Below are 24851 nucleotides of genomic sequence, written 5' to 3'. Positions count from 1 at the left end.
ATTATAGATACACCTTGGGACACCCTGATTGTGAGATGAGAATTGCTTGCTTGAAAGGCTTCCTCCTCTACAAGGGACCATTCATTCCAGTTGACCCTGGCTTTCAAAAGTCCTTTTATAACTTACCCCTTGAACCTTTCAAAGCTTCTTGCACCTTGCTTCATCCTTACACTCTATATTCCATCTCTGCTCATTCATTACTCACATATGAGCTTAGGGTGCCTTTACAAGTCTACGCCTAACATCTCTCTCCTTTTGGCCTCCTGACTCTGAGCTTCTGTAAAAAGTCTTTCCTGATCTCCCTTCATGGATGGGCCTTCCCTCAGGTGATTCCACGTGCCTAGGGATATCTCGCTTGTACAGAGTTGTCTAGTGTGGATTCCTTCTTTAGACAATGAGGTCCTGGAGGACAGAGACCACAGTTTTGGCTTTTTTGTATCCCCAGTATTCATCACACTACCCAAAACATGGAAGATCCTTAATAAATCTTCCTTGAAGGGGTGGCTAGGTGGCGTAGTGGATAAAGCACCAGCCCTGGAGTCAGGAGTACCTGGGTTCAAATCCAGTCTCAGATACTTAATAATTACCTAGCTGTGTGGGCTTGGGCAAGCCACTTAACCCCATTTGCCTTGCAAAAAAAAAAAAAAACCCCTAAAAAAAATAAATAAATATTCCTTGACTTGATTCGTCTATCCTTAAGTTCCATACACATTGCTCAGAGAAGACCCTCTGTTTGATGCCATAATTAGATCAAAATGAAAATTGAAGAGCATTAAGAGAACTTTACTCCTGCTACTTCTCTTTCAAGTCCAGTGCAACTGGTGATCAAAAGCTCAAATAAGCAACTGCTCCTGGCATGGGTTCAAGGAGCCCCTGCCCAGCCAGCTTAGGGTCCAAAAGTGGGACCTTCCCTCCACTGGAGCCACTTATGAAAACATAGGCAGACCCTACCATGGAAGCACAAGGTTTATGATAAATTGTGATTTTGTCCAACAGCCTGCTAGGCAAAAAGTAAATCAAAATCATTTGTACCACAAAAATCTGTTTGCAAAGAAGCAATTCATCCTATTCTTATAGAATATGCATGATATCCCAGCATATGTCCTTGGAGGAGACCACTGGGGGAGGAAAGAGGAGAGAAGAAGAGAGAAGAGAGGACAGGACAAAGCAGGGGAGGAGAGAAGGGGAGGGGAGGAAAGAGGAGAAAAGGGGAGGGCAAAAGGGGAGAGAAAAGGAGATGCCAGGTTCATCTCCCTGTTCATCTGGTCCTGGCCCAAACCTTCTTTAAAAGCCAGCAGTCACCCATCACGTTTGTTTACTAAATCTCTCTCCTAATGACTCAGCCTCCACAGTACTACAGCCAGCAGCCCATACATCATCACTCAGGATTGAATATGGAAGGCCCCTTTTGGCAACTCACAACCATTTCATTTCCACCGGGAAAACGTTTTTCCAAACCCCCATGAGAAAGAAGAAAAATATTACTTTTTATGACACACTCCAGAATGTTCATCTTAATTAACACTGGAGCCCATTCACAGATGGAATGGAATTGAATGTATAACTATTCTTAATTGAAAAATGACTCCGGTAAAGGGAAAGATTCCTTCCCAGCTGTGAGTCCCTATTCAGGCTGTCATCCCCATACTCCAAGCCTCACTAAACCTGGACATTCAGGCTACTATCTTCCTTCCCCAAGTGTGACCTGGCATCCTCATCCCAGAGCAGACAGGAAGAACTATGAGGACGGGGTCAACTTTGTCCTTCAGACTGAAGGACAGTATGGTCAGACCCCCCCACCCCCAAATCCCATTCTTGAAGCCAAAAGACAGTTCATAGATCACTGACGAGGCCCAAAGGAGCAGGGTTAGACATTGTCTCTGTACACAGGCTTTGGGACATACCCCACCCTTTCTGATATTGAGACTACAGCTAAAGACTTCATGGAAGCTGAAGACTAAAAAGCAAATTATAGTACCCCTGACCCTGAAATCAGGAGAGAAGCTTGGACACCTTTGTCTGAAAAAGTTGACCCCCTGTGTCTGGCAAGTCTTTTGTAGCATTAGGACCTTCTCCCACTTCTCCCATGTGTTTCCATAGACCTTTGGAAGAGGTCCAGAGTTGCTGAAGAAGTCCTAGGCTCTGTCCCTCAATCAATCAGTCAAGAGCTGACTGGTGGAAGATGAGGAGGGAGGAGAAAGGGAGGATGCCGACTCAGAGATGTATACATATGTTGACCAGGCAATATGTGATGCTCCGGGATTTGGGCAATCTGAATGGGTGATTTATGGCAGAGTAGCCAGAAGAGACTTCTAAAAAGAAGACAGCTTTCAAGTCACAAGGCTCAGAGTTCAAGAAATCAGTCAGAATTTGTTGATCACTGGTTATAGGTCAGGGATTGTGCTTGAAGTCAGGAGCACAAAGATGAAAACAAAAATCCATCCTTGCCTTCCAGAGAAGGAGCTGTAGAGGTCTCAGCCTTGGGACTTAACCCTCACCCATTGACTTCATTGACCTCAGGATGATGGGGGAAAGCAGCAGCATCTGTCTTAGATACAGACCAGGCACACCTGACTCCTTTAGCCAAACCCAACCATATTTCTGAAAAGTGAATTATAGCACCCCCCCCCAAGATAATGGTGCTGACTCTATTTTTTTGTCCAAGGATGCAAGAAATTAGGAAGGAGTCTTGGGAGTATAACTCGAAATGGCTATGGCCAAGAAGCTGGATTCCACATCAGAACTCATCTTTGGGATTCCTGAGAAACTTTTTCATTACTTCTGGCTAAATTAATGTCTCCCCAGTTGAGACTCCCTAGATAAATCTGAAAGAGGACTTCTCTCATGATTTAAAACATTTGAACTTAACTAAACCTCCTTTCTAGTCAGAAGCCACAAATATTCCCAATTATTCCAAAAAGATGCAAAGGAATTTTTACCAGATTAGTTAAAATGCATCTCTAAAGGTCCTTCCATTTCACCTGATAAACAGTATTCCCTCAAAATCCATAGTTCAATGGAGAATCCCTATTCTCCAGCAGGATGGCATTGTGCAGAACCTTGGCAGAAAGAACTTCCTGCGATAAGAGACAAGTGTCAGAGAAGTGACTCAAGTCTCTCCTTAGAGTAATAGATGACTCTAGATGTCAGAGCACAAAGGGACTTTGAGGATTATCCAGTCCACCTCCCTCATTTGACAGCTTAGGAAGCTCAAACTGAGGTGAAGCTGCACATCCCTTAGCACACATAACTAATTATCAGTCAAGTTAGAGTTGAAACTTGAGTTTCTTGCTTCCCAGTTGAATGATCTTTCTCCCGAATTTACTAAAGAGTTGTGTTTGGAGTCATTCCTCCAGTCCTTGGAGTATGGTGGCATCCTCAAGCCATCCTCAGGCCCAGGAGAAAAATGTAGGAGCCCAAGATGTTCCCTGCTGCTACTCTGACCTGACATTCCTCTTAACTCCTAGCCCAAGGAGAAGACACATATCATCCTCCTCTTTCACTGATACCTGGGTTAGAGGTCCTGACCCCTGATGCTGCCTCAGCTACCTCAGCATTCCAACCCTGTGTTTAATATGGCCTCCAGGGGCTAATTGTGTAAACAGTAGTTACCTTCAAGGGCAAAGTTAGAAAGGATCAGAAGGCTAGGCTGCTATTGTTCAGTTGTTTCAGTCACATCTGACTCTTCATGACCTCATTGTGGGTTTCTATGGCAAAGATACTGTAGTGATTTGCCATTTCCTTCTCCATCTCCTTTGATAGTTGAGGAAACTGAGACAGAAAGGTAAAAGGATTTGCCAAGGCATTGCCAAGCTGTTAAGTGTCTGGAGTCAGATTTGAACTTAGGTCTATCCTGACTCCAGGCCCAGCACATATTCCACTGAGCCACTTAGCTGCCCCAGACAGAAGGATAAGGTTGCAGAAGATTAAGTAGAACCTTGATGCTTTATTTGGTGCAAAGGTATTGAGTGATCATTGAAGAATTGTGAGCCGAGGGGGTTAGGAGCACATCTACAGACAAGCCTTACTAAACTAAGTTCCTCTTTTAGGCCAATTCAGGAATCAAAACCCAGGGAGTATCTAAATCATGTTAACTGTTGTGAGAGAATGTTTAAAATTTTAATTAAGGATTTTACACACATTGTCTCATGTGAGACTCACAACAATCCTATGAGGGAAAAATAGAGGTAGAAAATCATGATATGCCCAGGCTTGAAGCTCATAAAAGTCAAGACCAGTGGACTTCCACACTACCATACTACCTCCTAAAAGAGTGGCTTATGAGGGAGGCAGCTAGGGTGTACTGAGGGGAAGGATGTAAACAACACAGATAGGAGTGACCTATAGAAAAACTCTATCAACTCTGGCTTCAGACTGTTCACACTTTCCCAAATACCTAGGACCACAAAACAATGTAAAAGAAAAATAGAAAAGAGAGCTTTCCTCCAACAGATGAGAAGGCCACAGGAAAAAAAAACGGGCATCATATGTGGGGATGGTGACTCTGTAAAGGAGACAGAGAAGTGACCAGACAGGGAGGAGGACCAGTAGACAGTGAGTCCATCAAGAACTAGAGAGGAGAGAACAGCCAGGAGAAGGGATCAGTGATGCCAGATGTCACAGGGAGGTCAAGAATGTTGTGAATGGAGAACCTGGAAACTTTCAAAGATGGTTCTTTCAGTTGAATGGCAAGGGGTGGAAGTCAGGATATAGGAGATTTTCAGAGTGAGAGGAGAGGAAGTGAAGGCCCCAGTTGAAGACAACCTTCTCAAGGAGTTAAGTTGAGAAGAGAAAAAACAAAGAGCTAGTGGAGATCAGAGGCCCCAGAACCAGGATGTCAAGAAGAAGCTTGTAGGCAGCAAAGAAGGAGCCAGTCGAGAGGGAGAGACTAAAAATTAGAAGGGATAAATGACCATTCATTCATTCATCAAACATTGATTAAAATTGACTAGGCACTATGCAAAGTTCTGGGGATATCAAACAAATCCAAAGACAATCAGAATTAGAGCTTAAGAGTCCAAATTGCTGGTGAAGGTGGGAGGGAATAGAATGAAGAAGGTAGAGCCCATAGAAAGAATGGTTTGCCTTAGAAAGGGGAAGGGCCATCTTTCCATGTGAGACAGGTGTGAAGGAGAAGATAGTGACAGTCTAAGTGATGGGAGATATGGAGCAGAGGAGTAAAGCAAACTTATGAGGAATGACCTCAAGTTTTTCAGTGACATATGAAGCAAGAGGTGAAAGACAACACTTGAGACCCACTCTCATCTGAATTGGTTCAAAGAGGGAAGAATCGGGGGGTGGCTAGGTGGCGCAATGGATAAAGCACCGGCCTTGGAGTCAGGAGTACCTGGGTTCAAATTTGGTCTCAAACACTTAATAATCACCTAGCTGTGTGGCCTTGGGCAAGCCACTTAACCCCATTTGCCTTGCAAAAACACCTTAAAAAAAGAGGGAAGAATCCATGCGTGCATGCACACACACACATGGATATAGAATTCCCTCTTATCATATTACTTTATATTACTTAATATACTCACCATATTACCAAGAAGGAAGGGAAATCTTAAAAGGGAGATCAGATTAAGATAGGCAATGCAAAACAGACTTCTAAGGAGTGACAGGGTAAAAAAAGAGAGAGAAGAAATAGAAGAAAAGAGAATAGAGGGAAATACACAGTAATCATAGTAGTGAATGTGAAAGAGATGAATTCATTCATAAAACAGAAGTGGATAGCAGAGTGGATTAGAAACCAGAATTCTACATTATGTGGTTTACAAGAGACACACCTGAAACGGAGAAATACACAGTATTCAAATAAAATGTTTTAATAAAATTAATTATGCTTCAGCTAAAGTAAAAAGGAGAATAACCATCATCATCTCAGACAAAGCAAAAGCAAAATAGATCTAATTAAAAGAGATGATCAAGGAAGCTAATTCTGACAAAAGGTGCCATAGACATTGGAGTAATATAAAAATATTTTAAAGAAATTTTATCGGATAAAACCCTCTTCTCTTTTTTCAAATATATAAGGAACTCAGTCAAATTTATAAAAATAAGAGATATTGCCCAAATTCTAAACTGACAAGGGATTTGAACAGGTAGTTTTCAGAATGAAGAATCAAAACGATCTGTAGTCTTAGTTTGAAAATTCTCTAAATCACTATTGATTAGAGAAAGACAAATTCAAACAACTATGAGGTGCCACCTGATACCTATCAGAAATGACAAATGTAAGGGAAGATAGGGACACTAACACACTGTTGGTGGAGCAGTTAATTTGTCCAACCATTCTGGGGAATGATTTAGAACTACACTCAAGGCACCATAAAATTGTGCCATACCCTTGGATCCACAAGCTAATTCTTGATTTGCATCCCAAAAAGATCCAAAAAAAGAGAAAAGTACCTCTTTGTACAAAAAATACCTATAGAAGCTCTTTTTATAGTGACAAAGAATTGGAAATTGAAAGGATGTCCATCAGTTGGGGAATGACTGAATAGACTGTGGTATATGAATGTGATGGAATACTATTGTGCTATAAGAAATGATTAGGAGGATAGTTCCCGAAAAGCATGGGAAGACCTGACATAAATTGATACAAGTGAATCGATGAAGTGAGTAGGACCAAGAGTAGGACCAAGAGATCACTGGAAACAGACATCAGTATAATAATAATTACCTGTGAAATACTTAGCTGCCCTGATCAACATAATGATCTGAGACAATTCCAAGGGACTCAGGATGAAAAATTGCTAACCACCTCCACAGAGAGAATTGATGAACGCTGAGTACAGCTCTTCTCATTTTCTTTATTTTTGTAATATGTCTAAAATGGAAATATGCTGTACATGATTTCATATGTATAATTAATATCATATTGCTCACCTTCCCAGTGCTGAGGGGAAATGAGGGAGAGAATTTGAAATTCAAAAATAATTTTAAATAATGTTAAAAAAGAAATAATAACTTTAACAAAACAAATAAGAGGCAAGGATTTCATGTGAAAGGGTTATGGGATGAGTGACATGTAAAGCCTGAAGAGAAGCAAGACAATTCCGAAAAGTCATAGTGGTGCATAGTATAGTAAAGTGAGGAAGTGTAAAAGGGTTCCCTTACTGCACTGAAGGTTTAATTGAGATTATGAAATACATCTATAGTGGACCCGGTCAGCACAGTTCCATGATTTTCTCCAGATTCATTCAACAGCCCCATATCTCTTTGTCCTTGCTCCATAGTTGGATTCACTTACTATTCTCACCTCCAGTCACATCAATATATCTCTGCTCTTCAAAGGAGGGAGAGACAAATCATTCATTCATTCATTCATTCCATAAACAATTGAGGGTACAGAGAGATGACAATGATATAGTAGTTCACCTCCAAGAGTTTACATTTTACCAGGCAATGTCCCTCTCAGAGACTTCAGGTGTGGCTGCTAATGCTGGTCCAGTTCTGTAGGGCTGTAGAGGAGGAAAGGATAGAGATGTCCACATTTCTTTTCAGGTCTTCTTTTAAAAAGCTCATTTGAGCATCTCCTCTGCAAAGCTACAGGCTATCCAATCCCCAGAGCAAAAAAAAAAATATCTCAGAGAGGGGACCCAGAGACAGTGTGGATGAGTGGGCACTCAGCTTTCTTTCTAGACTCTCAGATTTTCTGCTAGTTAATATGTAATTTGGCCAAGTTATACTTCTGCTTCAAGAGCCAACTATTCTGAGTCACCTAAATTCTCTGTGTGTGTGTGTGTGTGTGTGTGTTCTGCATTGATCTTCTGTTTGTCTATATCTATTTATGCATCTGAGAAAAGGCTGCCCATAGTTTTCTAATGGTCCCAAAAATTTAACTAGTAATTCCATGCTGGGGATTGGGTGGGGGTGGGGGAAGGGGAAGGGCTCATCTGCTGGGCTTATCTTGTCCAGGGATTCCTTTGTTTTCTCTTTATGTAAGAGGACAGCATTGACAGGAGCCCATGATCTAGGACAGAGGATTCAGTTTGTGGTTGGATCTGATATGGGTTAGAAACAAGTGGAATGAGCTCAGCACAAAGGGACCAAGATGCTTTCCCTGAGTGGCTTTCTCCCTGAATACAGTATGAATAAGAGTCTCCAGAACAAGAGTTTGGAAATGTCAGCCCTCAAGCCCCAGGAAGCTGGGCAGGACATCCTGTTGGGAGAACCTCTCCCTCCTACCCATGCAAATGGACCTGCTAAGAAAACACCATTGGGCTATTTTGGCGAGCACAGAAGCCCCCATATAAATTATGGATGCAGACATTCAGAAGACGGGCTAACAAATAGCATTCGGTGAAATCTGCCGCTCAGCCACCATATGGTGTCGACAGAATGCCACTTTGTTTCTCTGGGAAACAGCTCATCATTAAAAAATAAATAGCATCTTTTCTGTGGGGAGAGAACCCACAGCCATTATTTTGAAAAACAACAAACAGGAAACTGTCCTTTCATTCTACAGTCAAAAAATATATATCCTCCTTGCTGCACATGTAGACAGCCACCCGAACCAAGAAAAAGGAGCTCATTGGATGGTGTGTGGCTGGAGTCTAGGGACAATGACTCTTCTCTTGCCTTTTTGAGAAAGAATGTGAAAATGTGAATTCATATTCAGAGGACAAAAGGCAGTCATGGATGGCTAGTTATCATAGATTCACCCCGATGTGATCAGTTGATCTACTGTATGTATGTACAAATGTACATGTGTAGGTGATTCTCTAATGTCTGGATTACCAGAATTCAAATCTGATCTATGATGTCTATTAGCTAGGAGACCAAGAGCAAGTCACTTAACCTCTCAGTGGCCCTTACAATTCTATGACTATAAGTTAGAGATACCTTCCAGGCTCAGTTTTGTCTTTGTTTACCTAGCTGTACCTTACCTGTTGTTGCAGGGGCAAAATAAATGCTTGATAATTGATCAATTGATCTTCATGGGAGGAAGGTATTTCCCCCCCACTCTTGATACCTAAATTTGCACTCATTACCCAAATTATCTAATATTTATACAGGTTATCCATAGCAAAATCAAACGAGTTCAAAGAGACAGAATGTTCTATAATATGTAAAAGAAAATGATATTTCGGCATCTTCTAATGATAGGGAACCTCATCTTTAGGACAGCAACTTGTTAGGATCTAGTCTAGTCAGCTCCTGGGCAGGAAGTTCCTTTCCAATATCTCTCACCAGGAGCTATCTAGATTCAACATGCATTAGATTTCTGGAAGGCCTAGAGATGTTGAATCAGATTGACTTCTTTGGAATCATATAATAGGAACTCACCTCATCTTCCAACTTAATTGACCTAACTTTGTGCTTTGGAAAATACTCTTTCCCTGAAGATGGAGTAGTATATTTCTGATGTCATAGACTTGCTGAATCAGCATTTTAGAGCAAGGAGGGACTTTAGAGTATAGAACAGAGAAAATTGAAGCTTAAAAGGACTTTAGAACATAGGAGCATGTGTGTGTGTGTGTGTGTTTATGAAACCTATATTAGGGGAAAGGAAGGAAATTAAAGAAGGGTAGAAATTCTGGTCAGTGTCACTGACTAGATGACAACTAGAAAGAACTAGTCAATTCTGACTTGTCTGAATATTCTCTTCCAAGAAAAATGACTTTGGCCTGGCAAAAGTTAGAACATCACACAGCTAACACCCAGTCCATTCCCTTCACTCTCCCCTGCCTTCTCAATGAACATCAAACCATGAAGCATTGTAATCACAGCACAGCATCATGAAGAGGTTGGTGGACTTGCGGTCAGGGAGCCCCAGGTCCGAAATCCACCCAAGACTGTACCCGTATGATCTTGATCCATTCCCATACCTTGCTGAGCCTCAGTTTCCTCATATCTAAAGTGAGGGGATTGGACTCTAGAACCCTTAAAGTTCCTTCTGGTTCTAAATCTATTAAATTTTGGTTAATGACAAATGGGAATCACATGAGTGTGAATCCATTCATTACTATGCAATATTTCATACAGATCAATAGCAAATGATTGGCTGACATTGTGTGTTGCCGGGTGGAGGAGTGAGAGAATCTGAACCTTCCCTAGGCCCTCCATCCCTCTCATCGTGTCCCCTCTTGGAGGGCTTTTTTCTTACCCTGCCTCTTGGACAATAGCAGCAGCCCACCAAAAGTGAGGACAGAGCCTGTGAAGGGCAGACTGCCCAGGATCTGAGGCCATAGAGCATCTATTTTCCACTTCTGGTGTTTGAACATCTATAGAGTTGGTGCAAACTCCCTCCTTGGGAGAAGAAACATCCACCAAGCTGAGCTTAGTAGTTTGTTCCTTAAAAATTCAGTATTTGCTTTTTTTTTAGTCCCCTTCTACTTGGTAATGGTTGAAAGGAATCTTCCGGCCTTTGCTTCCCACCCTCCTCCCAGCTCTAAAATGATGAAACCTTTTCCAAGGTGACTCTCCAGATAATTATTGCCACCTACCCATCAGGTGAACGTGCCTTAGCCAACATTTATCTGAAAGCTTCTATAGTTGGGGAGCTCCTGGCTCCTGGAGTGGCTCCAAAATCTGTACCTGTGGCCCTGCAGTAGTCAAGTCAAGACAACAAGTCAGCAAACATTCATCAGCATCATCATTGTCGTTGTTGTTGTCGTCATCATCGTCATCATCACAATTATTATCATTAAACTAACATTTTTATAGTGTTTACTATGTGCCAGCACTATGCTAAGCACCTTATTAATAGGATCTCATCCAAGTCTCACACTGCACCCCACCCTCAGAAGTAGGAGCTTTCCCTATTCCTATTTTATAGAGGAAATAGCAGAAGTTAAAAGACTTAGCCAGAGTCACCCTGCTAGCAAATGTCCATTTGAACTCAGATCTTCCTGACTCTAGCTCTCTGGCGCCCCTAGCAGCTTCAAGTGCAAAGGATTGGGAATGCAAAAACAGAGGTCTTCACCCTTGAGGACCATCAAGGTGAAGGAGCAGACATGATGTAGGCCTGGGGACCAGAAGGAGGGCTTAGGTTGAGCTTCAGGATGGGAGGAGCAGAATGAGCAGGGGGGAGGGCTGTCTTCATGAGTCCCTAGGAAGAAGGCATTGCCTCCCACAGGGGATGGGCCCCCTGAGGCATCAAGGCATCTGGTGCCCTTGGAAGCCTGGGGGCTTATCTGCAGCCCATCGAAGAGGAGTGGGCTGGTCAGGCCTCAGGACCCTGCTCAGTCTCCTGCCTTTAGACTCATTCAGCCAAATTGAGAGGAGGACCAAGGCAAGCTGCTCCCCCAAATGAAGAGCTCCCAAGATCTGGTTCTAGAGTTCTTGGGGGGCCAGAGACCCCAAATGGAGATTTGCTGCTGCCCTGGGAGCAGTATCCATGAGATTCATTCTCTTTGGAAACTCTGGTTCTCCAGGAGGCAGGTGTCAAGAGGTCCAGGAGAAATTGTTGCACTGAGATTTGGGGGGTAATGCTGCCCAAACCCCAGGAAAGCGCCCTCAAGGGTGGAACTCATTGACAAGTTTCACTTCTAGCCTAAGGGCTAGAGCAGGAGGGACGAGTCAGGAGGAACTGAGTTCAAACATTGCCTTCATCTCTTCCAAGCTGTGTGGCCAGCCCTAGTCACCTACCCCTTCTAGCTTCAGTTTTCTGATGGCAAAAGGGCCTGGAAAGGGCCCCAAACCATGCTCGTTCTTAGAAGCCACACACACACACACACACACACACACACACACACACACACACACACACATATAGTCTCACACACTCACAGCCCACAAGGCCAGAATTCATGAGACAGCTCCCCCTGAAGCTGCCAGACAGGGTCTCCAGTCTCTCCTCTCATCCACCAGACTCAGGTATCCAGGTTGAGGGGACCATTCAAAGCCTCCTGGTAGTTTCCCCATCCTGTCAACATTCCTTAGACTGTTCCATTATACTTCTAAGAACATGGGCATGTTCCTGCCATTGTCCTCGGGTGGGTGGTCTTGGGAAGAGTCTTGCTTCCCTCCAACCCCCTGCATCCTTTTCCATAGGTCTCAAGTCCTTGGACCCTTTTCTGAGGGCTCTCTTTCTTCTGGCCCTCTCCCCAAACCATTTCCTGTTTCAGGAAATGACTCCATCTGCCATTCTTGGTTTCTCAGGGTTCTCCCCACTCCAAATGAAAACGTGGAACCCTCCATGGTCATTTCTATTTTCTTACTGATTCTATCTTATGCATGTTCCATAGACAGAAGGGTTCTCCCAAATTTTCATTTGTAGGTCAGTCAACTCTGGACCCCCAGACCTGACCTGTCTTATGCACTCCCACATCACACACCAACATCTCAATCACGGCCTCAGTCTTCCTCATGGAGCACCAAGATTTGTGTTCTTGAGCAATCTCCAAAGCATCACATAATGATCACCAACTCAGCCTGAACACCTCTCAACACCCCTCCCTTAGAAGGGAAAGAAGTCAAAAATGTCCTTTGTGGAAAGTCTGAATCTAACTGTGTGCACTTCCTGGAAGGCACCAGATGCCCCCTGGCAAATGCTCATGGGGGCTCCTTATCTTTTCAAGGGCCCAAGGAACACCTAAGTGACATAGCCACTGTTGGAGGTACCTCTGGGTCCCCAAATGGGGTTGAGACCAAAGGATCTATCTAATAGTTGGAGCCTCCCCCCCCAAAAGGAAGCTAAAATGCTCAAAGAATCAATTCCGTCTCTCTCTGCTCTTCCTCTTGCCAGTGATGGCAGTGATGGAGGGTAGAAATTCAAATGAGCAAGCCCTCCCCAAATATTTATTCCAATTGGAATGTTGGTGCTTTTCCGATGCATGCTGGCAGAGTGGCAATGGGGAGATAAACGGCTTCCTCACCCTACTTGAGAGTTATTGTTATCTTGGAGCAGGGGACGTCTCTTCATTATCTGTGGGACACAAAGCCAGGCTTGGCATAATTGGGGAACCAAGAGCAAAATAGTAAAACATCTCTCAGCTGCTTTCCCTGTTTTCTAAGAATTGAGATTCAAGGGGAGGATGCCACCTCACAGAGGCAACTCTGGCATTAACATTCCAGGCACAGACTTGGGCCTCATCGCATCAACCCAGGCTGTAGCCAGGGCTTTAGAAACAGCAGGTGAGATTTCCCATCCATGGGGTGCTGTGGCCTTCAAGGGTCAAACTGAGACTGGCTGCTATCATTCACCCCACTTAACAGATTATCAAACCAAGACCCATCAGGAGAAGGGAAGCAGTCTCAGATGTCCACACCCCAAGTGTCAAGGAGAGAGGATGTGGACTAGAGCACCCAACTATCAGAGAAATATGAGAGATGACCTACTGGAAATTTCCCATTGCCATACTCTCAAAGATATGAGCAACAGAGATGAATGAGAAAAGGAAAAATCTGTTTCCCAAAATGACATGAGTCCAAAATGCAATGAATGAGAGGGGGAGAGGAGAGAGTGTTGGGAAGATTGGCTGTGGAGAAGAGACAAGGGCATCTGAGGTGATGAAGAACCAACAAATGATCCGATTTTTTTAAAAGATGCAAATTTTCTCAGAGGCAGAGAGGAAGAAGTGTGTCACATACAGACCTGAAGGAAGTCAGTGCAAAACAATTGAGATGACTAGAGGGAGGCAAGGAGCCATGAAGCACACCTCTGCCACGATCCTCCAAAGCCACACCAAGACTGTCCTCATTGTCCCTGTGAACCAGGGGTTCACATAAGGGTCCGCAAAGGAGATGAGAGCTGCATCTCAGTGCAGCTTGATTCCAGGCAAGGCCCACCCATGGCCCTCCAGGGTCAATGAACAGGAGGGGAGAGAGAGGTGTGGGAGAAGAGACTCCAGATTCTGGGAGAGAGACACCAAAAGAGGCTCCCCCTTAGCCATCCCACAGACCTTTACTGCTTTCATAGGCTTTTCTCCTTTGGGAGTTTGTTCTCTGGGTTCCAGGCAGATTAGCTGCCATGTTTTAAATGTATTAATAACTTATCAAAAATGGAAGGGGAAAAATTTATCTGTGCTATTCTCTCTCTCTCTCTCTCTCTCTCTCTCTCTCTCTCTCTCTCTTTCTGTCTCTCTGTGTCTCTGTGTCTCTCTGTCTTTGTCTCTGTCTCTGTCTCTCTGTCTCTCTCTTCATCTCACCTGGTCTGAAAGTTATAGGAGAAAAAGGATTGAGTTTTTCATCCTTGATGTACATTGCTGAGGGTGGTTGCTGGCCTTGACCATGGCTGGCTCACCCTGATACATCCACAAACCACACGGACCTTCTTCTCTCCTCTCATTTGGATGTGTCCACTCATCTCTCAAAGTCCCCCACTTTACACACCTTATGTGTAGTGAGGTCTCAGGGCCTGCTTGGCAGCAGACGAGGCCTTGCTGCCTGCCAACCCCAAATGAAAACATGGAACCTTTAATGGCCATTTCTATTTTCTCATTGATTCTATCTTATGCATGTTCCATAGACAGAAGGGTTCTCCCAAAGCCCTTAAACTCTGAAACTTGGGGAATTCTGGGTAATGTGCACTTATCCACCAAGTCTCCATGACGACCTATCTGAAGGAAGGACATTTTAATCCCAGATTGCATTTTTTTTTAAAAAAATACACATTTTTAAAGAAAACAAAACCAAAGGGCCATGGAGAGGAGTCTGTTGGGTACGAGGAGGCTATATCATATTAATAGTGAACAATTGTGCAGAAAGAGTGCTAGGACGATGACCAGTGTCAGGATTCAGAAGAGAATTCTCCAAGCCTGCAGGGAATCTAGGGAGACAGAGGAGGATCTAGCACTGGTTGACCTCAGTTACTTCTTGGGGTCACATCACACACACACTAGGAGTTAGCACCCCATCACACAGAACATGCAAACAAAGACTGGCTTTGCAGCTTTCCCAGGCTGCCAGAGACAGAGAGATAGAGGCAGAAACAGAGGCAGATGGCTCTGGACTTGCTGGTTCCCCAACTCTCTTTTCTCCCCCCCCCCAGAAAAAAGGCATGGACTATGGGCCTCCTGCCCCATCCCTCTAGGACCCACAGAGCAGAGACCCCACCTTAGAAGTCCATTGAAACCCACATTGCATCCTTGGCCCAGAAAGGTCAATCTGCTTGCCCGGCTCCCTCCATTCACTGGTTCTGGTGAATGGTAAGGACTCACTTGGCATTTGAAGAGTCTGAGACCCTGACAGACATATACCTGCCCAAGGTCACACAGATTGTCAGTGGCAATGCCAAGATATGAACCCGAGTTCCAGATCCTATGTACCTTCCCTACAACAAGTTGACTCAAGTGGGAGAAGGCCCTTTTGGACTCTATTGTTGCCTCAGTTTTCTCCTCTATGATAGATATTAAATGAGGGGCTCCCTGTGTCCCTTTCTGCTTGGTTCTTCCCCCAGGTCTCTCCCCTCGGGGGGGGGGGTCTTCTCATCCTTTCTGGGACTCCTTCTGTACCATCTCTTCCTCTGGGCCAGTCCAAAGTCTAACCTGAGCCTCAAGTATCACCTTCTCCAGAAAAAAAAAACAAAAGGTTGGTTTCCCTAGCCTAGTCACCAGCCCTGAAGCTCTATTTTAATGGTTATGGGGTTGTCTTCTTCACCCTTAAGAGGGTTCCAAGGCTGACCTATCCTGCTACAAAGAATAGAAAAGGGCAGGTTATTGAGCATCCTGAGGTAGTCCATGGGAAGCCTACTGGAAGAATGTGATGTGTAGACAGTAGAGGTGTCAGCAAAAAGGGTTCTCACTGCTACAGTCTTCTCGGAGTTTGGGCTGTGGAAGGATTCTGTGCCCCAGTTCTAAGCCTACATCCCTACTTTATAGATCAAAATCCCATTTCTGTGATTCCTCTACTGTAGAGTATACTGACAAGAGGGAGGGATAATTGTTGTGAGCAGCCCACAAATCCCAGGAAAGGGAAGTCAATCCAAGATGCAGTAGGCCTGCCACCAAATCTATAAGATAAGAAGCCAGAAGTCACTTGCCTTGCAAAAAAAAATTTTAAAGTGGGACAGCTAGATGGCACAATGGATAGAGCACTGGCCCTTGAGTCAGGAGGACCTGAATTCAAATCTAACCACAGACAATAATTACCCTGGGCAAGTCACTTAACCCCACTGCCTTGCAAAAATAAAAAAAAAATTTAAAGATAAGAAGCCAGAACCCTGCAGGAGGTCATCTCTTCATGAAATGGCATGAGAGAATTTTAATGCTTAAGGATTCCTCTCTGAACACACACACACACAGACACAGACACACACACACACCTACCTCACTATCCTGTCCAGATCCAGAAGAGCAAACAAAGCCTCAGTTTTGTGCTTCTGGCACAGCCAGCTTCCCCTAGGATAATGGCAAAGGTTGAGTATCCCTGGCAAGGCCCTTACTGTTCTACCCAGGAGAAGGGAGGATGCTGAATTCCCAGGCAGGGGTCTACACCAAAGCATAGGTCCTAGGCAAAGCATGGAGGCTGGTGAAGGAAGGAGCCCAGAAGCCCATTTGGGACCAGATGCCTGCCCTAGCAAAGTTTAGTAGGGACTCCTTTTCCACTAAGGCAAACAAAATGAGGCTCTCATCAGGATCTGGGAAGCAAAAGAAGAAAGAAGGACCCAAGAGAGGGAAGGAAGACCAGAATCCTTGGAAATCCAAAGTAAAGATCTCTCTGTCAGCCATGAGACTTTGCTGTTATAGTTGGCTAGAGACAGAAAGAACCAATAAGGGTTTGTTTGTCTGCTTTTAGTGCTTTCATGTAGCTACTCTGATGGAAGGAACAGACCATTTGAATAAGGATTTCCTAGAAACCTGCCCAGAGGCTTATGGGGCCACACTTTTCTCACTCATCCATACAAGTCCTTCTGTAACTTCTAACAACAGATTTTTATATTTGACTCTGAGAACCTGGAAAATTGAGGCCAGGATGTATTTAATCTGATTCTGCCTCCAGCATAGATTTCTTCCCTACACATTTGGTCAAATTGTGTCACTCTCCACTTTCAGCATCTTTTCTTAAATCATTTTTTATGTAAAAGTCTGCCTTCTCTCCACTCATATAGCTCTTTTCCCTCTTTAACTGATAAGTAAAGAAACTCAACCCCCTGTTTCAAAACCTGCATGATCAAGCAAAACAAATTTTCTCATTTTCCATGTCTAAAAATAGTTGTATTTCCACCTTGAGGCCCACCTCTCTCTTTCTCTCTCTCTCTCTCTCTCTCTCTCTCTCTCTCTCTCTCTCTCTCTCTCTCTCTTTTAGGTTTTTGCAAGGCAAACGGGGTTAAGTGGCTTGCCCGAGGCCACACCACACAGCTAGATAATTATTAAGTGCCTGAGACCAGATTTGAACCCAGGTACTCCTGACTCCAGGGCTGGTGCTTTATCCACTATGCCACCTAGCCACCCCTAGGCCCATCTCTCTTTTAGGAGGTGGGTACCGTGTTTAATCATAGATTTCTTGAACCACAGTCAGCCACTAAACTGATCAGAGTTCTTCATTCCTTCAGAGGCCATTTGTCTTAACAATAATGGTGGCCTATGTTGTTTGGATTCTCCTTACTTTATTACATCACTTCTCATAGGTCTCCCATAGGTTTTCTCTGAAACTTGCTCTTGCTTCATTTCTTACAACATGATCAAATTCCATCACATCTGTTACACCATGATTTAGTCAGCCATGCCCTAACTGATAGGCACTCCTCAGTGTTCTATTTTTGCCACTACAGAAAGAGCTGTAAAATATTTTTGTACATCCTTAGAGTTTGTTTTGCTTAGGTCTAATTCCTTCCTTAATCTACCCTTCTTCTCTTTCCTCCTCCCTTCTTCCCTTTCTCTTCTATTTCCCTGTTGAGTGAAGTAAATTTCTGTACTCAATTGTTCATGCATATTTTTCCTTCCTTTGACCAGCTAATGTGAAAGACAAGTTCAAGGATCATCTGCTCCCCTAATCCTTTCCTTCTTCTTTCTATAAACATTTACTTGCACACTACAGTTATATGAGATCAATGTCCCTAATCATCCTGGTGTGATCTTCTTTCCTACCTTTTTCATTTTTCTCTTAAAACTAGCAACACATAGAGAATTATTCTAAGACCTTTGGTCACACTCTTTATAATGCCTAATGATAATGGAATTCAGAGAGGTCACATGTATCATCTCCCTAAATTAGGGAGTAACATAACTCTAAGAAGCTTATCCTTGGTTAATCCCTTATGATCATCCAACATATTCAATGTTTCATTCCTGTGGACTTCCTCTCCCTCACCTTGGCTTTGTTGTTCAGTTGTTTCAGTCATGGATGACACTTTGTGACCCTCTTTGTGATTTTCTTGGCAGAGGTACTGGAGTGGTTTTCCCATTTATTTCTTAAGTTCATTTTATACATGAAGAAACTAAGACAAATAAGATTGAGTGACTTGCCAGGAGCAGCCAGCTATAAGTGTCTAAAGTCAGATTTGAATTCATGATCTGACTCCAAGAGCAGAGCTCTATCCACTGTCCATGTGAACACCTGGGGTGGGTACTTACATATGTCATGTTTCCTTTGAGCTACTTCCATTCTGCCTTCCTCACAGAGTACAGCACACTCATGGATGAGGGCTCGCCATGCTGGGTGGTCCTGTGCCAGGGTCTCCTATGCTGTACAATCAATTCTGAAGTTCTTCCCTGAGACCTTCAAGGTGTCTTGGTATTGCTTCTTGTGACCCCCTTGTGAACATTTGCCCTGGGTGAGTTCTCCATAGAATAGTCTTTTGGCAAGAATACATCCGGCATTCTAATAATGGGTCCAGCCCATTGTAGTTGAACTCTCTATAGTTATGTGGGAATAATTGGCAGGACAGGGAGGATCAGCCCTTTTGAGGTCTGTTCAGCCACATATGGTCTTCACCTTTGTCCAGTTCTCACCTGAGGCTCCCATACACCCAGCAGCCACATCCTGGTTATACCATACCACCCTGTCAAACAGGCTAAACTAGGTTGAAGGTAATCAAGAGGCTTCAAACCAAAGACTTAGGATCCAAGAAAGAAAGAGAAGACCAAGGAGATCTCCTAGACAGTCAAAAGGCTCTAGTGTAGTTGACTAAAGACAAAAGAAACCAGCAAAAGTTTGTCTGTCTGCTTGTGAGGTCCAGGTATGTGAAGATTATCCCCGACAGAATGAATGAGTGAATAAGAACGATATGTTCCAACAGCAGCTGAAGGCAAATGAAGCAGGTGCTGTGGAGTCTTTAGTTCTTGTTTGCTTCTTGTCCTTCATTATCAAAGAAGACCAAAATGGCATCTCTACGTTTGAGACAAATGACAGTGCATCGAACTGTGGCTAAGCAGCCCAATAGGAGCTCGGAATGCTCTACCACAGGTCGGGCACAGATAATCCATGGAAACACCTGGGTAATCTGAATTTACCTATCTCATGTTTCCTTTGAGCTGCTTCCATTCTGCCCTCCTCATAGAGTGCAGACCCCTCACTGATGAGGGCACACCATGCTGGGCGGTCCTGTGCCAGTGTCTCCCATGCTGCATAATCCATGCTAAAGTTCTCCAATGAGATCTTCAGGGTGTCTCAGTATCGCTTCTTCTCCCCCCCCCTTGTGAGTGCTTGCCCTGGGTGAGTTCTCCAGAAAATAGTGTTTTTGGCAAGCATCCACCTGGCATTCTGACAACGTGCCCAGCCCATCATAGCGTCATAGTTGCCCTCTCTGTAGTCATGTTGGAATGCTCAGCAGTTTAGCTAAGAAAACCCTCAGGGTCTGGGATCTTCTCCTGCCAGGTGATCTTCAGAATCTTCCTAAGACAGTTTAAATGGAAGGGATTCAGTTTCCTGACATGGTGCTGGTAGACTGTCTAGGTTTCATAGCAATGAAGTCAGCACAACGACTCTGGAGACCTTTAGTGTGGTAGTCAGTCTAATACCTCTTCTCTCCTACACTTTCTTTCAGAGCCTCCCAAATGCTTAGTTAGCTCTGATCAGACTTTGAAGATACCAAGGTCATCCACTACATTCCAGAGTCATTTCCAGTCATCCTGACTTTTGTCCTGACACTGATGACTCTGGTAGAGAATAAGACTTAGGACCTTGTATAGCTCTAATTCACCCAAAAGTCAAAGCCTCAACCATGATATCATTGGTCCTCTCCAACAAGGAAAGACAAACAACTACAATGATTCTTCATTGTTATCTTCTAAGTACTTCTCTTGACCCCTATATTTGCACTTCAAAGTTTCTACATAGCCCCAGTCTTCTCATCAGGAATGTTTGTAAGTCCTGTATTTTATTACAGGTTTGTTCCCAGCACATACACGTGCCATAAAACTATATTCAAGTTTTTTCTAGGTCAGTTATTCTTGGTTGTAAGGATATAGTCTTGGCTTTCTGCAATATTGAATTCCAAGATCTCCACTCCACTTTGAAGTGGTGACTACTAAACCCTATATAATCTTGACTGTGGCTACTCAAACCTGGAATTCTTTCTTTCTAAATGCTTGCAGTATTTTTTTCTTTGATCTGGAAACTCTAGAGGTTGACCATAGAAGTTTTTATTTGGGGGCATCTTTTAGGAAGTGGCATCAATGCTTTCTAATTCTACTCAGCTCTCTGGTTTCCAAGAGTTCTGGACGATTTTCTTTTGTGATTTCTTGAAAGGTAATATTAGAAATAATGTTTTTGATCATAGTTTTCAGGTAATTCAAGGACCCTTACTTTTTTTTCTCCTTGATTTGTGTTAGGTCATTTTTTCGTTAAGATCCTTTCATTGTCTTTTCCATTTTTTAGTCTTTTGATTTCATTTTAATATGTCTTCCAATCTCATGAAATCATTCATTTCTGTTTGGTCCATTCTAATGTTCAGAGAGTTTGATGCTTGCATGAGGCTTTATTTTTCTTCTGCCAAGCTGTAATTTCCTTTCCAATTCTTCCTCCCATAACTCTAATTTCTTTTCCATTTTTTCCTCTAACACTCTAATTTAATTTATATAAAAAAATGTTTTGATTCTTTTTGGAACTGTTGCTTCATCTCTCCCAGAAATTCTTTTTTGAATTTTCCCCTCAAGCTCTATTTTTGAGTATTTGTTTATAGATGCTTTAGAGTTATTCTCTTCTTCATTTCCATCTACAGCATCCCTGTCAGTATAATAGCTATTTATGATGAGATTTTTTCGTTTGTCCATTCTTCCAGTCTGGCACTGACTTTAGCCTTAATGTTCCATTAAGTCCAGGCTCTTTCCAACTCTGAAGGGAAGGTCTGGACTCATCTTGTAGCTGCTTGCTTGGGGACATTGACAGTTGAATTATTCTACAATCTCAGAGTTAGCTTGGACTGGGGACTTTCAACCTTTCAGTGCTTCCAAAATGATCTGATTCAGGGCAATAAGTGATCCCTGTCCCTGGTCTGAGCTCCAGTCTCCTGATCTAGGTTTGTATCTGGGTATGGGCAAATGCTTCTGGCCTTGGTTCCCATAAGCCAGCTGGAAGGATCTGCTAAATCAGAGGGATAAAACTGTAGACTTCTCTTTGGTCTGGGATTCTGTCCTGGTTATTCCTAGTCTGGAAGATAGAACCAAGAGTCTGCTCTGCTCCCGAGATTAGAGTCACACATTTACTATTTCTTCCTGAATATGTTCTTATCTCAGTACATAGTCTAGGGCTAGGGTCTGAAATTACACTCTATCCCCTCCACACCCCTAAATAGCACCCACAATAATATTAATATGCCTTGGATTTGGGATGTGGAACCAGATGGTGAAGTGAGTGACAAAGTTCCCATGAGGCAACTCTTTAACCTGCACAAGATCTATGGGTCCTTCCCAGTGACCCCTTTTCTTTCCTGACCTGGGTTGGGCTATCCCCTCTGTACCCTCTCTATCTTTCCCTCAAGAGCTCTTCCTTCCCCTGTCTCAGCCTCCAACCTCAGAATCTCTCTCCTAGGTCAATGTGGATTTTCAATTTCCTACTTTCTCTTGATCATCTACAACAGCCCTTGCCAATGAACTTGGATGGGCAAGTCTGTGATCATTTCAATCCGAATTCCTTCTCTTCCCTCTTGCTTCCTTCTCTAGAATCTTCTATTATCCAAGAATTAGGAATGAGGACAATCAGCATCCCAAATGTCAGAGACAGTCAGTACCAAAGGCCCAGAGGTGGGATGCAGAGTGTTATAGGGACAAGAAACTTTCCATGACCTATTTTGCTGCAATATGACACTCATAAAGGAGAACAGGATGCCATGGATTTGGTAAGCCAGGTTGGACCCACCAATAGGAAACCATAATTTGTGTTTCACCTGAAGACAGTCTGGAGATCTCAGTTTCCTTTTATTATTACCCAAATCCTGGCTGAGTCAAGACCAGAATGTGAATCTTGCAAACTGATGCTCTATTTAGGTACCCCAAATAAGGACAATATTGTCTTGGCTCTGTCTCTACTGCTTCATCTTCATGCAGGCAATGAGGTGTTGTCACTTACCTGTGAAGGTATTTTCCATCATGGATAACTAATGCTGTGGGAATGAGGACAGATTGCTTTCATGTTTATTAAAGTCTTCCTGCCAATTTTACCAGTAGCAGGTCTCATTGGGCCAAGTATTTAAGTCTCTGAAGGCTTGTTTCTGCCTCACCTGATTCTCTTTATTTCAAGAGATCCTCTTATCATCTTCCTCCATAATAATTTGCCAATGGAATTTCCCTCTGACCCAGTGTCTGGTGGCTAAGGAGTGTCTGGGGTCATTTGATAAACATGGATTAAATTCTACTTTATGTAAGATACAATTTTTTAAAGTTGTACTGTGCTAAGATAAGAGAAAGATGGACCCTGACTCAAGAAGTTTGCAAACTAGTGGGCAACCAGTTCATGCCAGCCCCATTTCTTCAAGAAATATGGATAACAAGAATTAATGTCTTCGAGGTTTATTGTTTTTAATTTCTCATTTGGGAAGTGATCAGCCATCTCAAATGAGACAATTGGATCTGCTGTAACTCAAGGCAGTGCCATTGTCCTTCTGTCTCACTAGGTGAAGACAATGAGTTTTGCTCTGACCAGTGGATTAGAGGCTACATCAATAATTAGTCATTTGTTAACTGTTAAGGTTTGGTCCATTTCAATCCAATCAGCCTTCCTCATGCACTGAACTGGTCAAAGACATTGGCAGGTACTGAGGCTCCCAAGACAAAAAAAGGAATCAAGCCTCGCTTCAAGGACTTTAAATCCTATGTGGAGCATGCAATATGTTCAAAAATGGTATATTCAATGTGAGAAGGAAATTGTTACTGGGAAGGGAAGGCTTCAGAGAGGAGGAGATATCTGAGCTGAGCTCTGAAGGAAGATCAAGATTCTCAGAGGCGGCAATGGGTGTGGTGGGTATTCCTGGCATGGGGCGCCACTTTTGCAAGCACCAAAGGGAGAGGGGGAATGATGGGTTTGGCGAACAGCAGTTGCCCAGTTTTGATGAAAGATATTCAGGTGTGAGACTTCTGAGCAGCCAGGGAACCTTTGGCCTCTTTCATTTCTCAACACCAAACCCCATCTTCCAACATATATTTTTCTGTGTCCAACTGTATATTATATTCAGTGAGTCTTCAGCAGGATTTCATAAGTAGCATTCAACAGGAGCCCACATCTCTACCACCTCACAGTTAGAAAAGAGATATAAATAATAGAAGTCCACTGGGTTTATTGTATGCTGATACAAGGGACCCTTGGCTTAGCAGAATAAACAGGCTCTCTCTTATGAAGGCCGGGACTGTCCAGTAGTCCTTAGAAGATGTCTGGCAGTCAATACACATTGATGAAGAACCTACCATGTGCTAAATACTAGGTTAAGAAGAGAAGGGACCCTATTCATGGCTCTCTGATCAGAAGACATCTGCTGACCAGACAGTTTCACCATGGTGATAGAGAGAATCCAACAGTCCCAGGCTAAGCAAGATTCCTTGCAAATGCCGAGGTCCTCCCGATGCTCCTCTTTGTAGAAGATACCATCCTGATTGCATCAAGCCCAGAGCTCCTGGAAGAGATCTGTGATCACTCAAAAGAGTGTAGACTCTAGATCCATGCAGAATAGGCCAAGTGGATGATAATACAGAATAGGCCAAGTAGATGAAAAGTGTTTATTGTCAGTTTAGGAAATGAATCTGAATAGACTCAGTACACATGGACCGTGAGCTAAGCCCCAAATAAACACTGGGAAGAATACAAGCACTCTTATTGGCTCTCACACTTCTCATTCATTCAATACTAGTCATGTTGTCATATGTCAGAGAGATTCCCCTCTGAAAAGACTAAAGAAGGCAATAGAGAGGTGTGTGTTGGGCATGGAGTCAGGGAGCATTCTTCCAGTCTCAGTAGTGACAGGGATAGAAAGTAGGAACACTGGGCATGTCCTACATGGGAATGGTAGGATTATTTTTTTCTTGAATTCTCAAAGCAAAAGGCAGAAAGAGGGATGGGGGTGTTATTCATCAGCATAGGCTGAGGAGGGGAAGGTCACGTCTGCCTGGAGGAGGGGAGAATCTGAGGAGGTTTCTGGATGAGGTGGCATTTGTGCTGAGATTTAGAAAATGAGAAAGTGAGGAATGGGACTTTTTTTTCATTTTAGTCATAATTATTTGTTGTAAGGGATAACCTGAGTGGGAAGGAATATTTTCAGAAATGGTGGCCATATAAAAATGATAGTTTTTTTCCAGTATTTGCTGTTGTGAAAATATCATCCAAAATTATGAATGACTTTCTAATCTTTGGGGCCACCTTAGATCTCCTCCCTATATGCTATAAGCTCTCACTAAGTTTTTAATAAATACTACCGGATTTTATTTGATGGGGGCCTTGGAACAAGCAAGTTCTCCTGGTCTCTGGGTCTCTAATCCCATCACTGAAAATGGCAGGTGGGCCAAAATAATCTCTAAGATTCTTTCTAGCTCTAAAAG

At 43.3% G+C, this 24851-nt stretch overlaps 1 long non-coding RNA gene across 1 annotated transcript in view; it reads right to left on the bottom strand.

The window, feature by feature from the left end:
• Positions 1-7398: 7398 nt before the first annotated feature.
• The window catches only part of LOC141512544 (uncharacterized), a 37760-nt gene continuing 20307 nt past the window's right edge, over positions 7399-24851 (bottom strand). Inside the window, exon 4 of the long non-coding RNA XR_012475525.1 lies at positions 7399-7463. This is a non-coding gene — a long non-coding RNA (uncharacterized LOC141512544). The remainder of the gene's footprint in view (positions 7464-24851) is intronic.

Source organism: Macrotis lagotis, chromosome 1, assembly GCF_037893015.1.
Source record: "Macrotis lagotis isolate mMagLag1 chromosome 1, bilby.v1.9.chrom.fasta, whole genome shotgun sequence".
Lineage (NCBI taxonomy): Eukaryota > Metazoa > Chordata > Mammalia > Peramelemorphia > Peramelidae > Macrotis > Macrotis lagotis.
The sequence above is the reverse complement of the archived record's forward strand: the minus strand, read 5'-3'. Positions and strand labels throughout refer to the sequence as shown.